The sequence below is a fragment of the Pieris napi genome, chromosome 10 (genome assembly GCF_905475465.1).
Source record: "Pieris napi chromosome 10, ilPieNapi1.2, whole genome shotgun sequence".
NCBI classification, from domain to species: Eukaryota; Metazoa; Arthropoda; class Insecta; order Lepidoptera; family Pieridae; genus Pieris; species Pieris napi.
In genome coordinates, this window is record NC_062243.1 from 2,123,723 (window position 1) to 2,142,390 (window position 18,668).

Below are 18,668 nucleotides of genomic sequence, written 5' to 3' on the forward strand. Positions count from 1 at the left end.
ATAACATGGAACGTTAAGAATACAGAGCAAATTACAACATATCTGTTCTGCTTTATGCAAAAGGCAAAATACGCGGACGACGACGGCCATTTTATCATAAACAACATCATGCCACTTGTTGGCCAGCATAAAAAGAAAGACGAGTTCCAGAGAGTTCTAGAGGAATGTAACAAACTCGCTGGAAAGGACAGATTTGATACAGTATATAAAATCTCTGAGTGTACCCATGACAAGACGCCTGTATTTTTTACTATGTAAGAATCTGTTTACAGATTCCGCATAATATATCTAATTTAACACGCTAAATGTATTTAAAAACAACAAACATACTTTTACATAATCTTTATTATTTGACAACTAAAAATAGTCATAGAGAAAAATGTGATTGCTACTCTTTTATATTTTACATTCATTGGACGATCTAATTACACGTGTTACATGAAAATATGTGCAATAAAAGTAAGAAATGAATTAGAGTTTTATTTTTCTGTAACGAACTTGATTAATTTTCTAAAACTGACCTCACCACAGTGTAAAACGACATTCCTGTTTTGATAAACTGAAAATTAAATATTGTGTTATTAATTAAAAATTTAGGTTTATGACAGTTAAATAATAAATTCCCCGGCTAAATACGACCTTGCCCTGAGATACAGAAGCTTCTGGAGTTTTGCTCTGAAACTTTGTTGGTAATGCATTGGAGTTTTGATTCTCGGAACTATAATTGTTCAACATTGTCAAGTCAAATAATCATGTGTCTGCTTGTCTACGGTACTTCCGAGTATGCAAAACATAAGTTTTTCTTACCCAAGTAAACGTTTCTAAAGACAGCGTCACAGATCCATAAATATATATGGGCATTCCTTGAGTGACTGCGGTGTAGAAAATAAGTACGCTTCTCTTATATTTCATATCATGATCATACCATTTTTCTGTAGCTGCTTCCTCAAGTTCTGTACACTGAATTGATAAATACATTTTTTATCCTTTGTAAGAAATTATAAATAAATCTTTAAAGACAGTTTAAATTTAAAAAAACACTTAGAGTACATTACGGCCATCAAATGTGTAAAATTCATGAGCGGCCGTAAAATTTAAAATTTGTTGAGCCTTCTTTCAGTTTGGCCACTGGTTCTCTTTGGAACAATTTATCCATGTTATTTCAGTGTGTTATAGATACGTCGACACTAGCACGTCAATTTTTTTTGGTTCTAAGGAATGCCGGTTTCCTCACGACGATTTCCTCCACAAGTGCTAAATGCGCACTTAGACTGAAACGTTAAAAATGAAACGTATTTCCGGGGTTCGACCCTAGGACTTCGCGGATAGTCAAGGTGTATTAGCGGTTTCACCGGAATGAGAGTAGCTATAAAGTTGTATACCTTTATTTTGGAAGCCTAAATCATGTCTCAAACCTACTTATCGTAGGGTGACACGATATTCCAACTTCAAAGGTAAAAGGAATCGATTTTTAAAACATTTATTATCTACATATTTACATCTCTATGCATTTGTACGCTACGCTATTTGTATTTCATATAACTTTTCATTTCTTGTACCATTTTCGAGATAGAAGGCAGGGCGCGCTCAGTGTTTATATAAATTATTGATAAAAAAATAATTTTATCAAATCGAAATTATGAAAAAGCTAATTTACATGCTTATTCAAATGGTATGGCTACAAGTAAATGTCATAACAAAATAGGCCAGAAATGGCACGCCGAAGAAACAGCTATTGACGAATTTAAACATGAAAAAACTGCTGTTGCCTTTGGTCCTCCTCGTCATTTATATTTTTATTATATTATACCAATTCTTAAAAGGCCAGCAACGCACTCGCGACTGGCATCGATGTATCACATGTCCACGTAGAACTTAAAATCAGGTAAGTCTCCTACCAATTTGGCCTGATCTATGAAAAAAAATCATCAGTTCTCTTATGTAAATAATAAAAGACAGATAAACTTACCGCATTATCCACAATTTGACCCAAGTTGCACAAAATGAATACACCGATAATGACGATAATTAGAAGAAAAGCAAATGTCATTGTATCAATATTAAGCTCGTGCTAAAATGATTTATTTAATAATAAAATATACATTCGCTTTTTAGTTAATATGAACTAAAATTTTAAATAAAAGCTTTACTGAAACTTTCTATTTTTTTATAATGGGTGAAAGTGTCACTCATCTATCATGGTCAAGTATGGGCCAACTAAAAATCAGTGTTGCTGACAGGAACTTAAAGTTGAGTCGGGCCCATTTTCAAATCAAATCAAATCGTTATGAACGTCAAAAAAAGATATACATATTAAATGCTTCTAATTTTACATTTACTGCCAGTTCTCAAATCAAGGGCGTAGAACGGAAGAGAAGAACTGGCAATAAACTCTCCGCCACTCTTTTTAATCGACAAGTTTTGCTTTGAATCAAAGTGATTGTGTATTTGAATTTTTGTGTATATTGCTTTAATCAAATCGATTTTTTTTTGTTTACATGTGTGAGTGCTAATTTCTAGATAATTTCAAACTTAAATATGTGTTTAATTATAATTATTACTTGGCGTGCTTTTAATCGTCACTTGTTTGTTTTAGGTTCTATTTTCTGAATAGCCAGTAGTATACTTTATCTGACATGTGTTGTTTAGGTTTAAGACATGCCGGTTTCCTCACACTTTGGCCTTCATGCAAGCAAGTGAAAGAAGTAAAAATTTGTGCACAGCTGGGATTTGAAGACCCGACTCGCTCGACGCATGTTTCAAGTCACAAGGCCAGTAATGCTGTATGTATGTTTTAGTTAATTAAAACTGTGTTATTGTCTTTTATTGACATAACTTTTAGACATAGAAAAACACCTTTTTAACGGATTTGAAGTTATGTTTTATTATAAATTTATATTTATTCTACATAATAGACTAACTAGATAGGCCCAATCGCTACATACGCTTTGACCAAGCGAAAGTACTTGCGAAAGAAAAAAGATTCTTCCCAAGATTGGTACGCGAAGCCATTGAAATCAAAAAACACCCCAATTTCAAAAGAGAAGACGGCCTAAAATTGTCAAACACCTGGGATCCAATAATATCCAAATTAAAATCTCAAGATAAACAATCCGCGAAAATAGAGGACACCGTGAGCCATTTCTGCCAAAACCCTCCATCTTTTAGTCGATACCAACTCCGGGGAAATAAATACAGATAACACAACTTTTTCTACAGCTGTGATACTTTTTGACATTCAACACTTTTTGTCTTCAGTCACCGTGACCACGCACGCTGTAATCCACGTGAAACGTCGGTTAAATTTAAAGTTATGTAAAAAAAAAAAAAAAATATAATAAAACATAACTTCAAATCCGTTAACAAAGTGTTTTTCTAAAACTGTGTTGTTATAATTTATCATATTTATAAACAACTATTTCTAAAATGTTAAAAGGGCGTCTAATTAGAAACTACAAACTATAGACTATTGTTTGTATGATGTAGTTTTAATTTCAGACGTTTCAAGTTCACATCGACAAACCAATTTCTAAATTTGCGCTTTATACTATATCAGATCGTCGGCATCTTGAGACTATTGACTTAATTAAGAAACAAGAATGCTAAAAATGTATTGGATTTCTACATATTGGTGCGCTCAATACATTTAATAACTTTAACAAACTTACAGAGAGCGAAAGTTCTACTAAACAGATTGCTTCTAGAGTCATTCCGAGAAGTATAGTTATCAGAAAGTACACTTTGCACGTAGCATTCAACTTGTTGGTGAATCTGTAACATCGTAGTTGGATTATTAACAAACTTCAAATACGAGTATCTAAATTTTTTTCTCTAAAAGTTTAAGTATAGCTTTATTCTTGTTGCATAAATTCTTTATCAAAATATGTTACCGACTGAAAATTTCACTAAAAGGTTTAAATGACATTTCTTTAGTTAATATCTTATATAGTTTAAGTCTATCTAATATAGTAGTCAAAATTAAAATGCGGTAACGATGTTTTGCGCACTTTGCACATATATCACTCAATCTTTATAACGATATTTCTCAAGAATTACCTACCTTTTCATTCTAAGATAATGGATAATGCACTGTTTAAGAATTTCGTAGCACTTCTTATGCCATATATTATTCCTCTCTGTTATTTCCACAATATCAGTCATATTCTTGAGAATATATGTCAAAATATTTAGTTGGCGCGTCAATTGAAGGATAATGAGAATTAATAGTGACAGGAAACATGGGTACGCTGAAACAAATTACTGATGACCAAATGCATTAAAAATGGTTCATTAATGAATTATACACAGCCTCCGCTATAGGGCTGTTACTGTTATGTTTGTCTGTTGAGATTTTGAGTTCATTCAAAGGTGGAATAGAAAATGCGATTAGGATATTTTTAACAGAAGAAACCTGTGATCTCCTCTGCTCTGTTCTGCCCTGAGCTCAAACTATTTCTATTACTTCGATGCCTGATATATCCGGTTTCACAGTTGCCCTATAATAAGCTGCATAGCCGGTCTTTATAGAGATTTTTTTTTTTTATTTATTTATTTTCCATATTTCCTATTTTTACAGTAACTTAATACTAATACAATAGAAAACTAACGTAAAACATAATATAAACATAACAAGTAAAAACTTAAAAACCTAAACCATTTTATAACTAATTAATTATAAATAATGAAATTCTTGTGAATTTAGCCAGTCCGCGCGATTACATCGTAGTATAGTAAAGCCTATTGGAACCAAGTCAGAATCAGCTATTGAATCATTACAGCCTGTCTCTGTGACAGCAATCAAGTCTGCCTCTGCTGTCAACACACTTGCGTTAAAGTTAACTAATTTAGTCCGAAGCCCCCTTACGTTTTGATAGAATATATCAATAATAATTGGTTTACTTCCACCCTTCTTTACTTTTGTTCGATCTCCGAAACCACACCCAATCACAAAATTCTATATTTACTGGCCAATTTTCAGGTTGACAGAGTACCTTATATTCACTTTCTGGTACACCAATAATAAAAGATGCATAGTCCCTTTCCGTTTTATGATTTATCTTTTCTACGCTAACTGTCACATTTTTGTTATATATTTTTTTCACATAACTTTCCAAACATTCCACCGACGTTTCCTTTTTTAAGCGCCATACGTGTAAAAACTTCTTCCGCTCGGTCCCTTCAATCTGTATAGCGTTTCTGCAATCACCCTTTTTTACCTCTTTTCGAGGGTATTTGCTCCGGGGACTGTCATCGTCATTCAACTTTGCCTTGGTTTCCAACATATTACCCTTTTTTCGCAATTTCTCCTTTCCTTGCCCTTTATACATTGGAAATCCATTTTGGTCTTCAATTTCTATTGACGCCGACGTCGTGGCCACACATTCGTTCATGGACGCATCAGTAATTTGGCTATTATGTTTTAGGACATCCACAAAAGATTGCTACTACTGACTACTAGTACTAGATTGATACTAGCTGACCCGGCAAACGTCGTTTTGCCATGTACCTATATTATTTATAGGAAACATTTTTTGGTTCAATAAAAATAACTGTCTATTATAATAAAAAATAGGGGTTGATCATAGAGGGGTGACAATTAAGGGTTGTATGTATTTCTGTATGCTGTATCATAAAAAAAATAAAATCAAAAAGTTTTGTCTAAAAAATAAAAATAAAAATTTAGGGATGGACCGCCGTTTATTACGTTGTTTGTTTTTCTTTTAATGTAACGAAGTATAAAAATGTATATCACTAATATACAGTCAAAATCTGATACAACGACATCGAAGGGACTACTCATATTTCAGTCGTAAACAACACGATAGTCGTAACAGCCGATGACGTTGTTATTAAGTACCTAATACGATACAATTCAGCCGGGACCTTTGATTTTGGTCAATATAACCGGTATTTCTAAACGATGTCGTCGTAAACGGTTTTGACTGTAACTAGATTTTATCGTATTATGATAGTAACCTACCAATACAGCACAAATATGCAGCATGAGCCTGATATATGCAAGAAAATATATATACCGCAATATGTTGAACACTCCAAGGAAACTCCATTTTAAATGCTGAAAATAAAGCAGTGTGATGAAGGATGTAAGAACCTTATAGCCTAATTACGGACTACTATCGCAAGCATGGTCTGTACGGAATGGACAACTATTTTTGACTAGTTACATGTTCTTTTTGTTATATCACACAAAATGGAAGAATTTCAAATGTAATGGAGGTAATAAAATCCTTCGGGAAGGAACTGAAAAGCGAAATTATGCGTTCAACTGAGCTACTTTTGAAGCTAAACTTGGCGGTAGACAAAAGGCTATTACCTAAAAAGAAATTGCGTCCGCCATTTGTATAGGTCCAAACAGTTTTTGACCAATCTATTATCAGGTTGGAACTACACATCCCACCGGAAGAAACTACACGCCCAGGTCGTTGGGCGAGTGTTTTTTCGAGAAAAAGAGGTAAAAATATCGTGCAACATGAGGCGGGTAAAGGGTTCAGTGGAGATGTATTGCTCACTGTGTCACGGTGGTGACATTAGAATCATAATATACATGTCGCAGTCAACTAGCTTAATGAGCCGTTCAATTAACGGCCTAGCTTTTTACTAAACGGCGCCGTTTAACTAGCAACCTGAAAGATATTCAGCCGTAGTGTTTGTTACAATATCTATCAACTGGCTGGCTAATGCTTAGGCTATTCGTACGATAGAGTCATTATTTGCCAGAAATAAAAAAAGGTGAAACATATGAAAAAAAAAAAATATTTCTTTTAAAATTAAATTGCTTGAGTCAAATTCACACTATTATTGTCACTACACACTCTTCCATTGTAATTGTTATTTTTCATGAAACTTTGGAAAACACCATCGAAATTTTGGTTTTCCTACGCCATATTGACAGTATAAAGAGTTTCGTTTCGAGTTTGAGAGTGGCAGAAAGTGGAATTAAATTTAAATTAACAGTCAACAGGCTATACAAGTAATAAAATGTCATCGATCCAAGTCATTTGCCTAGCTGTTTGATTAACTGGCTGAACATCTTTCAGGCCGCTAGTTAAACGGCGCCGTTTAGTAAAAATCTAGGCTGTTAATTGAACGGCTGATTAAGCTAGTTAGCTGCGACATACACACTACAATGCCTTTAAAAAAAAAACAATAAAAATATTCAAATAGCAATGCAGCCACAGCATCCATATGACAAAAAAAAAGCTTGTATTTTGGAGTGGAAAGTAAATTACTAGCTATAAAATGTGTTATACTTACGTAATATACGCAATGAACTTTTAATCTCTGTATAAAACGCCCCATAATAGTAAAGTACAACGCATAAGCACACCGACCCCATATAAAGCTTTAACATACGCCCTGACACTCTTATCCATTTCTTCTCCGAGTTCATAATAAACAATTTTAAATCATACTTTTTACCAAATACATCAAATTCCAAAACCTGTTTTATAAGGTGCATACTTAAGCCGGGATTATTGAATACCATTTCATCTATGTACTCCTCTAACTCTTTTTTAAAGTACACATAATTACATAAGTTAAGAAATAAAAGCGAAAACGTCAAAGATAGACACGCAGCTTGCATGCTTTTAGAGAAATTCCAGAAATGTTGTATGAAAAAATTGGCTGAGAATGAAATGGCCGATATGCTGATTATTATATTTAACATCATGTAAAAGCGCCATGCTTTGGAATTCCGATGAGTTTTTGAAAAAATTCTTATGCCTGCATAACAGAGTACTCTGTCGAAGAAAGTTATAGTTCCATCCATGATGCGTGAACACACAACTATGCAAAGAATATTACAGATGTGTGAATGGTATTAACATTCGTTCAAAATTATTTATTAAAAGTGCATTGTGGATGTTAACCGCAACGATAGATTTATATCGATATTTAATTTCAATAACATTAAGTTATAAACAGATAGTTTAGATCTCTTAAAAAAATTCAATGCAGAAGGTTTATCCTTGATATTTTTGTACGAAAATAAATATGTATGTCTACCCTGACCGTATTGTATCGAGATAAATTCGCGGTTATATTCGTTAAATAAGTTTTTTTATATGTTCTAAAAACAACATGCATGTTTAACAATACGAAAAAGATGTGACATTACTAATTTTATGCATATAATCATCAATCATAGTAGAACATAGAAAGAGAAACTAAAACACAAAGAACCCAACATCCATTTAGATTTTTTTAGTTGTACAGAAATTCTACAACTAAAAAAATCTAAATGTATCGTACGAGTACCTTGTAGTGTCAGGCACCGAAGGCTAATGAACTAATATGTTTGTAAATAAAGTATTTATTGTTATTAAAAATTGGCTATTTTGTTTGCAGTTTGAAGTAATGCCTGATAATTATGAAACTAACAAAGCCTCTATAAGTTGTAGAATAATTGGTCATCTTTATTTACATGTAAAGTGAGAGTTCACAGAGTCAGAGATCTCTTTCATTTTCTTCTGTATTTTATTCATAAAACCATCGATATTTTATAGCGAAGGAACGTAATGTCATTTAAACATTGGTCATTCTTAATGCAAAGGTTACTCAGACCTAATATTACATATCATTATAATAATACATTTGTGAGAAATTCACATGTGCTTTTTTAATTTCAGCAATTTATCCTTGTTTTTTTATTTTATTTATTAAGAAGAAAAAGGTTAAAGAACAAAAAGTTTTGTTTCAATTTATTGTTTTGGTACCCATATACCAACAATTCATAGCTGTAGACTTTTAAGGAATTTTTTTAAATATTTTCGAACCGATACTGACAAAAACGTAGTTTTTAAATAAAACTTGATTACTTTACATTTCTCGAGAAAACCTTCCAGCAGTCAAGAAACAATATATAATAGTCACCATTTCAAGTTATTATTAAGACAGAAATTGTACCAATATCATAACACAACAATAGGATTTCATTTTTATTTACTTTGATAGACACCCCATTGGTTATTCGTGAAGCGGAGTTTTTCTCCCATTCCGCTGATGTATGGCCCGATCAAATAATTCCGTTTATCTTTTTCGCTTTACGCTCTTTTTGTGGAAACAATTCCCGGCTCGAACTGATATAGATGAGCTTTTAAGTTTTTGATTTGTGATTTATTTTCAACGATTCTGCGCGGTATTAGATATTTTTTTCGTTTTTATTGGAGAGTTTATGAGGCTTTTAGCAATGATTTATTTCTGTGGTAGAAATATTTATCTTATATGTAAATATGTTTTCGCTGTGTTGTTAAGTGACTCGATAATGTGACAAAGTGTGCGCCTGATTGACTAATAATTAAGTTATTCAAGTGATATTATTTCTATATCCATTTCTATATTGGGTTTTCAGAAAATTATCGTAACGAATTGTATTTAATCAAAACATAGAACATTCATTTACCAATTCAATCAATTAAAAATATAACATAATATGTGATAGACCAGTATCAAGTACCAATATGTCGATATGTTGAACGATAGCTTTTATCTATATTTTAAAATGAATTGATTTTGATTAGCTCTACGAAACTACCATATATTATTTAAATTTTGAAAGATTTTTGTCAATCACCATCGAAGACTATTATTTTTATATTACAATGTTTATTATACTAAATAAATGCTTTCGTGTCGTAATTATCCAGTAATCCAAGGATATCTTTCAGAGACGTGAGTTAGCGCTAAGTATGATCCAAATGTAAAACGTATTGCAATTTGATACGCTATTCGCGATTGTGTTGTCTCATATCTGAATGTTACACCAAAATTTCGCACACCTATTATTCACAAATTAAAGCTATCTAATGACATTGTGCTTACACTTCTATAAGTGCCCCTAAGCCCCTTATTTGTGCGTAATTTTTTTAATAGAACAGGGGCATACGGGACGGAGGGTCATCTGTTGTTAAGTGTTACCGCTGCCTATATACATTCTCAATGCCAAAGGACTCGTGAGTGCGATGCCGGCCTTTTAGGTACTGGTACGCTCTTTTCCTTAGTCTAATTGGATCGGAAATACTTCAGTGGGTAACTCCACATAGTGATGGAGCGCGGCAAACAATCAGTTGTGGAAGTGAAACGGGTGGAATTTCGTATTCTGCCCCGAAGACGTTGATGAAACTCAGCTGCTGGTATTAATCCGAACAACTCCTCTGAATACTCTCCATCCATCTCCACTATACATTGCAACCCAAGTCAACAATAAAAAGATTCTTTAATGTTGGAAATACCAAACTTTCTTAAAGCTCATTTCCTTTGATTTCAGTATTATATTTACTTTATGTTATCGCCAAAATCTCTTTTATTATACTATTTGTTCTTTTTGTGTGATGAAAAGAGAAAGATTGTCTTTCATTAATTTCTTTAAGGATTCCTCCCCCGTATGCGACAAGATATTCACAATAATTGTTCCATGTACCACATACGAACACGAATTATCTGCGTAAGTCGTTAATGTTTCGGGTTTTAGCTTACTACAATACAATTTTTACCTTACCAAAGAGGGTGTGAGGAAATATTATAGAAAATGGCAAGATTTTTTTTGCAGTAGTAAGTAATCATTTATTTTTTCTATAAAATATTAATTTATAGTTGTACTAGCGGACCCCACAGACGTTGTCTTGCATAATATTTAAAGCGATTAGGATATTAAACTAAGTATGAAAGTACCGACTGCAAACCAACCAGGGCTCAACCCAAACGCATATTAAAAAACATTAAAATCGGTCCAGCCGTTTAATAGGAGTGACATACACACGTACAGTAGAATTATATATATGTAAGCTATCCTATCTTTTGAGTTAGATCAAACTGTACACGGTGTGCAAATTTTATTGAAATCGGTTAAGTAGTTTAGGAGTCCATAGCGGACAAACAACGTGACGCGTAATTAATATTTATTAAAATGTCAATTGCAGTTTTATTTTTTTTACCTATTACTGTACTTAATTGACTGATGTTTTCTGTTTCGTATATTTTGTTTCTCAAGGTAATCCGTTTTAGATTGTATATTTTCTAAGTGTTTTCTTTTATAATATGAATATCTGTAGCTGTAAGATTACTTATTAATAAATTAATTGTAAAAATAATAATCTAATTTTAATTTACATTTATCTCATAACCTAACTATTATAGAATGATTATAAACATAAATGCATTGGATCACTTTATATAGGCATTATTCAGTTCGATACATATGTCAGAGAGTGCTGCGAACGAACTAATATCCGGCGTCGTCACGTTGAAGTGGCGTGTTCGGTTTCACAGTATTGTAGTCACGCAGAGTGCCGGGACAAGCCACACGTGACAGCTTAGCTTGCCTGATGTTTCAATAGCTAACAATTTTATATATATAAAGTGAATTGTTATTGTATTATCATTTTCGAGTTCATTAGATTAGGTGTGAGTTTCGCAGTTTTTCTGCTTCAGTGATAACTTTTCGCCATGGCGATTTGCCTACTAACCCGCCATGAAAGACGTTAAAAAAAACATTTCTTTACTAAAAAGTAAATTTTTTATTTGATTGACATAAAAATTTATAAGTTATAAAGTGTAACCTCTATACTATGAAGCGAAAGAAATGTTACATTGTATGGGCAACAACGCAAATATACTAAATTTTCAATTTTACGCAAGCAAAGCAAGGCGTGAAGTCAATAGATAGCCTATTATTTGTTTCACTAGGAAATTACTTATTTAATATGTTTAGTAAACAAAATAGGTTTTTAATTAAGGTAATTTACAAGTATGGTCGCTTGTTGAGAAAATCGCTACCCAAGGGTAAAATAAAAAAAATATCAGGGCTATTATGGACGTTGGACCTCTCGTAAGCCGTAGACAATTTTTTGAAAACTTGGTATTTTGACAATACCAATTTTATATATCCTTGAAGCAGTGACTGTAAAGATGCATCAAAAATTGTTCAAAAAATTTAAAGAAACTTGTCTGTATATACCGTGCTATATATTGCTATCATGGCTATCAAACTATATAATCACCTTCTTAGAAGTTATGTATCAATTTGTAATTCTTTCAAGGGGAAGGTGTTTAAATTTTTAAAGACAAAGTGCGCAAGGTTTTCTGTGGGGGCGAGTATTAAGACCATAAAATTGACACCAATTATAAAAACCTTAACTTTATTATGACATTATAAAAATTAATTATTATTTATTTTATTCCATATCATTATTCTATCTTTACAGTAATTACTAATTCGATAGAACGACACAATATTTATACCCACACCAATTAACCTAAATAAAAAACATTTAAAAAAAATATACCTAAATCTTATAACTAATAATATAGGAAGCAACTCTTGTGAACTCAGCCAGTGTACAAACAAATAGGTCTACCTCAACAGAAATCCTATTTATTATATGTATTGCTCGCGTGAGTGGTGCTTCGCTAACCAAGTTGGAATGTGCGCGCGGTACATCCAAAAGTTGAGACTTCCGCCTCAGGTTTCTACTTGGTACCCGTAGATTATGATATTTGCAAGCCTATTTATGGCGTATATTGTGCGAATTTTTATAAACGATAAAATAAACAATTTATTATTATTAAAAAAAATTAAATAAAAATAAAAATTTTGAGTAATTTTAGGTGTTACTAATGTTCTGACGAATAAATAAAACAAATCTAATTATCTAATTAATCTAAGAGAATTTTATCAGCGCATTCGAATCTATTGCTTTGTAAAATATTTGACCATTGAATTGGTTAACCGATATCGAATATTCTTGTCAAGCAATTCATTAATTCTGTTATGCGCTGCATCAGTTAACGTTTAATATTTTAGTGATATTGGATGGGATTCAACCATTCATATTCTATGAGCAAATGTTTTGCAGCTTCCGAAATGGATTAGCAAACAGTAAAAAACATAGCCAACTCATATTGCTTGTTGTAATCGTGTATTTTTACATTTACAATATACACAAGTATGCTCCGTGTTTATCTCATTCCTGGTAGTATGGTTAATCTTTTATGCTAACACAAGTGATTGTTATTTTAAGGGTAACATTACTGGATACTTATGCGTTATGTATGACTTCGGTATGTCAAACACGTAATGCCGGCCATACACACTACGGTCTACCGGAGAGGTCCACCTGTGCAGGTATGCCTGCGCAGGTAGACCGGAATGTGTGTGGGAATAGACCTGTGCAGGTTTTTGAACCTGCGCAGGCGACCGGCGCAAGATCGAAAATCGATTCTTTCGAGTGACACCGTACGGTGTACCTGTGCGTGTGAGCGTGTACTCCGGTCGCCTGCGCAGGTTGTTAAGATAGTAATCGGTTAAATAGTAATAATAATAGTTGAAATTTCAATTCATTTAATAAATTAACATTCCTTCTCAATAACCAATGCTTACACCACTTTCTTCGCTTGTTTTTCGTATCATTTTTCTTCAAAATTAAAGCAAGACCTAGCAACGCCAGCGTGTCATCGTCCACATTCGATGTCATCGCAAAGATAACTGAAGACCGCTCCGATACACCGGAACGTCCCCATACATGCTACCATATAAATAAATAATCGACTAGACTTTCAATTGTTTTAATAAACAGATTACAAATTCAATCTGAACAAGATACCAATGATACTAATCCGATACTTAGCAATCTGCATTTCCGATTGTAAAATCCAGGCAATCCATAAACAAGAATTTACGGCTATACATTCCATTGTCGCATTTATTCACTTGGCTGCTTTTATCCTTGTTGAGCATTAATCTGCGCCTGACACCGACACTGTGCTAGCCGAAATCCCGGCTCACAGCAAGGTTTTATCCAATACCGATGAAATACTGTATTGATTTATCTTTGCGCAATTTTGTATTGCAATTCGTATCATTAGGGATTATTTGTTTTGCCAATGATTTTTATTTTTGTTGTGCATATTTTAGGTGTGTTATTATTTGACTAGTATTAGTCTACCTCTAGGGCATGGGCGGACAGTGAATTTGTGGGTCTATTACGGGGAAATAGCCAGCGGGAGACCAAGCCTTTAAAGAGTTTTTATTTCAATACTTACCTCTATTTTGGCTTCTGCTTTGTAATATAAATATGTAAAGCGCAACACCCCCTGTAACCGGAGATTATCTAAAAGTCGACTCTAATCTAAATTAATTACACCCGGCACGTTATACATAACAAATTATTTCCCGCTAAGCTCGTAAAAGCCGTGGGAGCTATCACAGGATTTTATTAAAAATGTCTTGAATTCGCGCTTCACTTCAATGTAATATAGGTAGTGCTAAAGAATTTCTTTTGCAAATAAATCAACGCCGTGATGACAATGCAGACAAGTCGAGAGCACCTCGTTCTTACTGAACGAGGTATTTTGAGCATTATTGTTTATTATTTCTCTACCTTGACTGTTTTATGTATTCTTTCAAATAATAGTTTAACGCAAATATTAATGTATATAATTACTTGTGTGGACATGTTTGCCCCGTGTCACCTCCTTCGGACAAGCAAAAAGCTGGGGCAGCCGCAGAGCAGGTTGAAAATAATAAACGGCACAAATATAAGAATCTATCCTCCAACTGCGATTTTGTTCGGAGGAGTAGAGACTCTTAAGCCGTGGGGTTGAAGTGCACAGGCGCTTATTAAAGATTTAAGTTGGCGCCTGGGAGATAGTACCGGTGACCCCAGAGCTGGTGCTTTCCTGGCTCAACCAATAAGTATCGCAATACACCGACGAAACACTGCCACAGGGATCAAACTTTTGAATTTTGTTCTAATATTCTTTTTAATAATTTTTATTATTACTTTGTAGGTTAAGAAAATTGTAAATACATATTATACGTTTATAGCATGAAATATATATTTCATTAAATTACCATTACATTAACATTACAACTGTTATCTATAATAATCTTATATAATGAAGAGGAACGATTTAATGTATATTTTATTTCTTTATTTTTATGTAACAGGTGGCAAATGGGCAGGACGGTCGATGTTAAGTGATACCGTCCTTTTAAGTATTGTTACGCGCTTTTCATGAAAACCCCTAAGTTGAATTGGTTCGGAAATACATCTACAGCTGGTTCCACATAGTGGTGGTGCGCGGCAAAAACTGCCTTCAAAAACGTTCAGTTGTGGAACGACGGACGTCGAGGTGCAACGGGTGGAATTTCGTATTCTGCCTCGTCGTCCGATGATGAAACTTTTCACGATTTGATTGTTTGAATTGAATAGTCTCCGAAACTACAGGATTGTTTAAAAAGTTCTATCACTATTAGAACACTACATCCCTCATGGGCATAGGCTGTAGAATATTCTCGAACATGTTAGGATTCTGTATGAAACTACAATAGTGTAACCCAAGGTATGGAAAGACCAATAAAAAATCCTATATAACGTACGCTACGGAATCTATTGACAAAGTTATGTACTACAGTTTTATAGAAGACATCGATATCTACAATATCATATGTCTAACAAAAAAATGTTATTTTTGCATTTAAAAGTCTTACCCAGAAAAGCTAAAGGGACGACTGAATGAATGTGGGTGGGTATTATATAACTGGTTATTAACTGCCGCAGCTAGTGTGATATGACTGGTTTTTTTAAAAGGCAAATTATAGATAAAAATCTCCATAAAGTACTAGCAGACTGGTCAAGCGTTGCTCTGACTAAGGTTTGTGTTATATTACATAGTAGCAAACTATTCATGGGAAACGGTAGGAGAACACCAGTCATGGGAACCACCATGCTTTTTTGGTGGTTATGCCATTAAATCGTAGCTTATGTGAAACGTTGGTACTTTCAACACAGCGGCATCTGTTAGAATTGTGACTATCAAATAATAAACAAATATTTTGCAATAAAATAATATTGCGTGTAAAAATTGAGATGTAAGCTATCCTATCTTTTAAGTTGGATCAAACTACACACTGTGTGCAAATTTGATTGATATCGGTTCGGTAGTTTAGGAGTCCATGGCGGATAAACAACCTGACACGTAATTTATATATATTAAGATGAAATGTCTTAGAATATACTGCGTACTTTCATGTGTCCTTTTTTAATATTGTCCTGTTCACTGTTTACATGTTTTATCTATGTCTTATGTATTTTTGCATTTCTTGCGCTTGCGCTTGCGCTTGCGCTTGCGCTTGCCTTATTTAATTTATATTTTCTCACATTGGCCTGGAAGAGATCGCTCGAAAGCGATGAGGTCGCCGGTTGCCCTCCTTTTCCTTTAATTATATCAACTGTATGCAACGAAGAGTTAATAAATAATTAATATTGCTTTTCTAAGAATAATGTCACAGTTAAATCTTAATATAACTATTTTCAGATTATCATAATGTGACATTTTTTAAAATGTTGTATAGTTGTTTATGAATTGCGGTGTTTCTTAGTTTTACACTTAAACAAATATTATTTCAGATGTAATTGTTTACAAAAATAAAAAAATAATATAAATTATTATTACTTAATTGTTTATAAAATGCATTATTTTTAATGATCGTTAATGATAATTTGCATACTAATTACTGCATTTGCAAGAACTAGCCAAGAAAAATAGCTAAATTTTATTGTTGAACATTTGAATTTTTATTTTATATAAATATAAAATAAAATTACGTAAATACCGTTCACTTCACTTTTTTGCTTATGCATCATCCTGGATATTAATTATTTGTAATTTCACCGTGATATCAAATTCTTCGTAAAGATTAAAAAATAGCCAATGTTTTGCTTGATCAACATTATATGTATGTTAAGGCAATTAGTCTAGGTTTTACTCAGTGGCTTAACTATACCATCGGGGCCCATGGCAAATTGTTTTGATGGGGCCCTATAATAAAAATCTTCACGTTGTACTCAGTTTAATTTTAATAAACTTCGCGATTTTCAGTGTACTCAATTACACGTTCCAATGTCCCACTAATGGCCATAGGCCTCCTCTCTTAGGTGAGAGGGAATGGTCTGTAGTCCCTACGCTAGCCCAATGCGTATTGGAGACTTCACATTCATCCATAGAACATAATATCTCTTGTCCAGGGGCCCTCTAGGGTCGGGGGTCTGTGGCATTTTGCCAGCCCTGCCACCCTATTGTTACGCTACTGCTGGTTGGACCAATTGTGGGAAAATTAATTACGTTTTAAGATAGAAAACTCTTATTGTGTCGAGCCGAAACTGAACACATTACCTCCATCGCGAGCCTAGCCACTAGCATGAGTGTTTTAACAAAAATTATTGACTTGTATAAGTACACTAAGTCACGGTGGCGACAATAAATAATAATTGTTACATAAAAGATTTAAAGTTAAAGTCGTAATAAATAATATTTTGATATTAACATTAGCATACTGAAGGATATAACAATACAATACAATTGATGTAAGTTGTTTTATCGTAATTACCTTATCAATTAAATGGGATAATTATTTAATTGCTACCTTTCAATTGTCTTTTGTCTGTTAGTGAAAAATGCATCTATATTACAAAGAGAAAATATTTCGATATACATGACAACTAAATAATAAGAAGTTTATCTAATCATAACAATCAAATATACAGTATTTACAAGTTTCTTAACCTACATAGTAATAATTAAAATAATTAAAATTAATTAAAGGAAAATTAAAACAAATTTAAAAAGATTGGTCCCTGTGGCAGCGTACCGTTAAAGCTGGAAGCATTTCCTCGTTGTACCTATTGCGATTATTCAGGAGGAATAATCGAGGCGAGGAAAACACCAGCTCTGGGGTCACCGGTACTATCTACCAGGCGTACCAGACTTAAATCTTTAATTAGCGCCTGTGCCTTGAAACTCACGGCCCAAGAGTCTCTACTCCAACAAAACAACAACAAAATCTAAGTTGGAGAAAAGACTAAATTAGTTTTATAACCAAACGTCCATCGTGCGGCGCTTCGAGAAAGAAGTAGACGAAAGGGTAACGCGGACGTTATCTTCGAGACTTAGTGCTAAGTGTTACTTCCGTATGTCAACATATTAGATTTGACGTAAGTCACACTTAGCATCTCGAGTGAATCCTACCTTCAGCGGTCTCAGCACGAACTTTACGATAGCTTCGTATAGTATACGAAAATGTTTTGATTTGGTTTATTACGCGAATTCTGTTTAATTCAAACACGTTTATTTCAATCACTAAAATGTCGTTACTATTCTATTACGTAGGTATTAAATTTTAGGTATTGGATCTGGTAAGCGGGCGAACATAGTGGAATCGTTTTGTTCTGAGTATAGTGGTTTGCGCATGTATGACGCTAGGTTGATTACATAGACAGGTCTTTGCTAAACTACTCATTTATAGCCAGTCACATGAATTCAAATTATACTGTACGCTCTCCGAAACTGATTAATATATAGATATATAACATTGATCTAGTTCCCTTTAATCTTGAAATTCTCTATACGCAGTGGTGAGACGATAGATCAGAGTTTAGTTGATTTATTATTTTGTTGAATATTGATTTCCTTAAATATTATTTGATTTTAAATATTCTTATCAAAACACTCTGAACTGAGAGTTTTCAAAGAAAATACTATAGTATTATACTACGATAAAATTAGGAGCCATGGCGAAAATTCTAACCTAAAAATTTCGGCAAAACATTGCACAAACTGGACGCATGTAATCAAAAACTATTTGCACG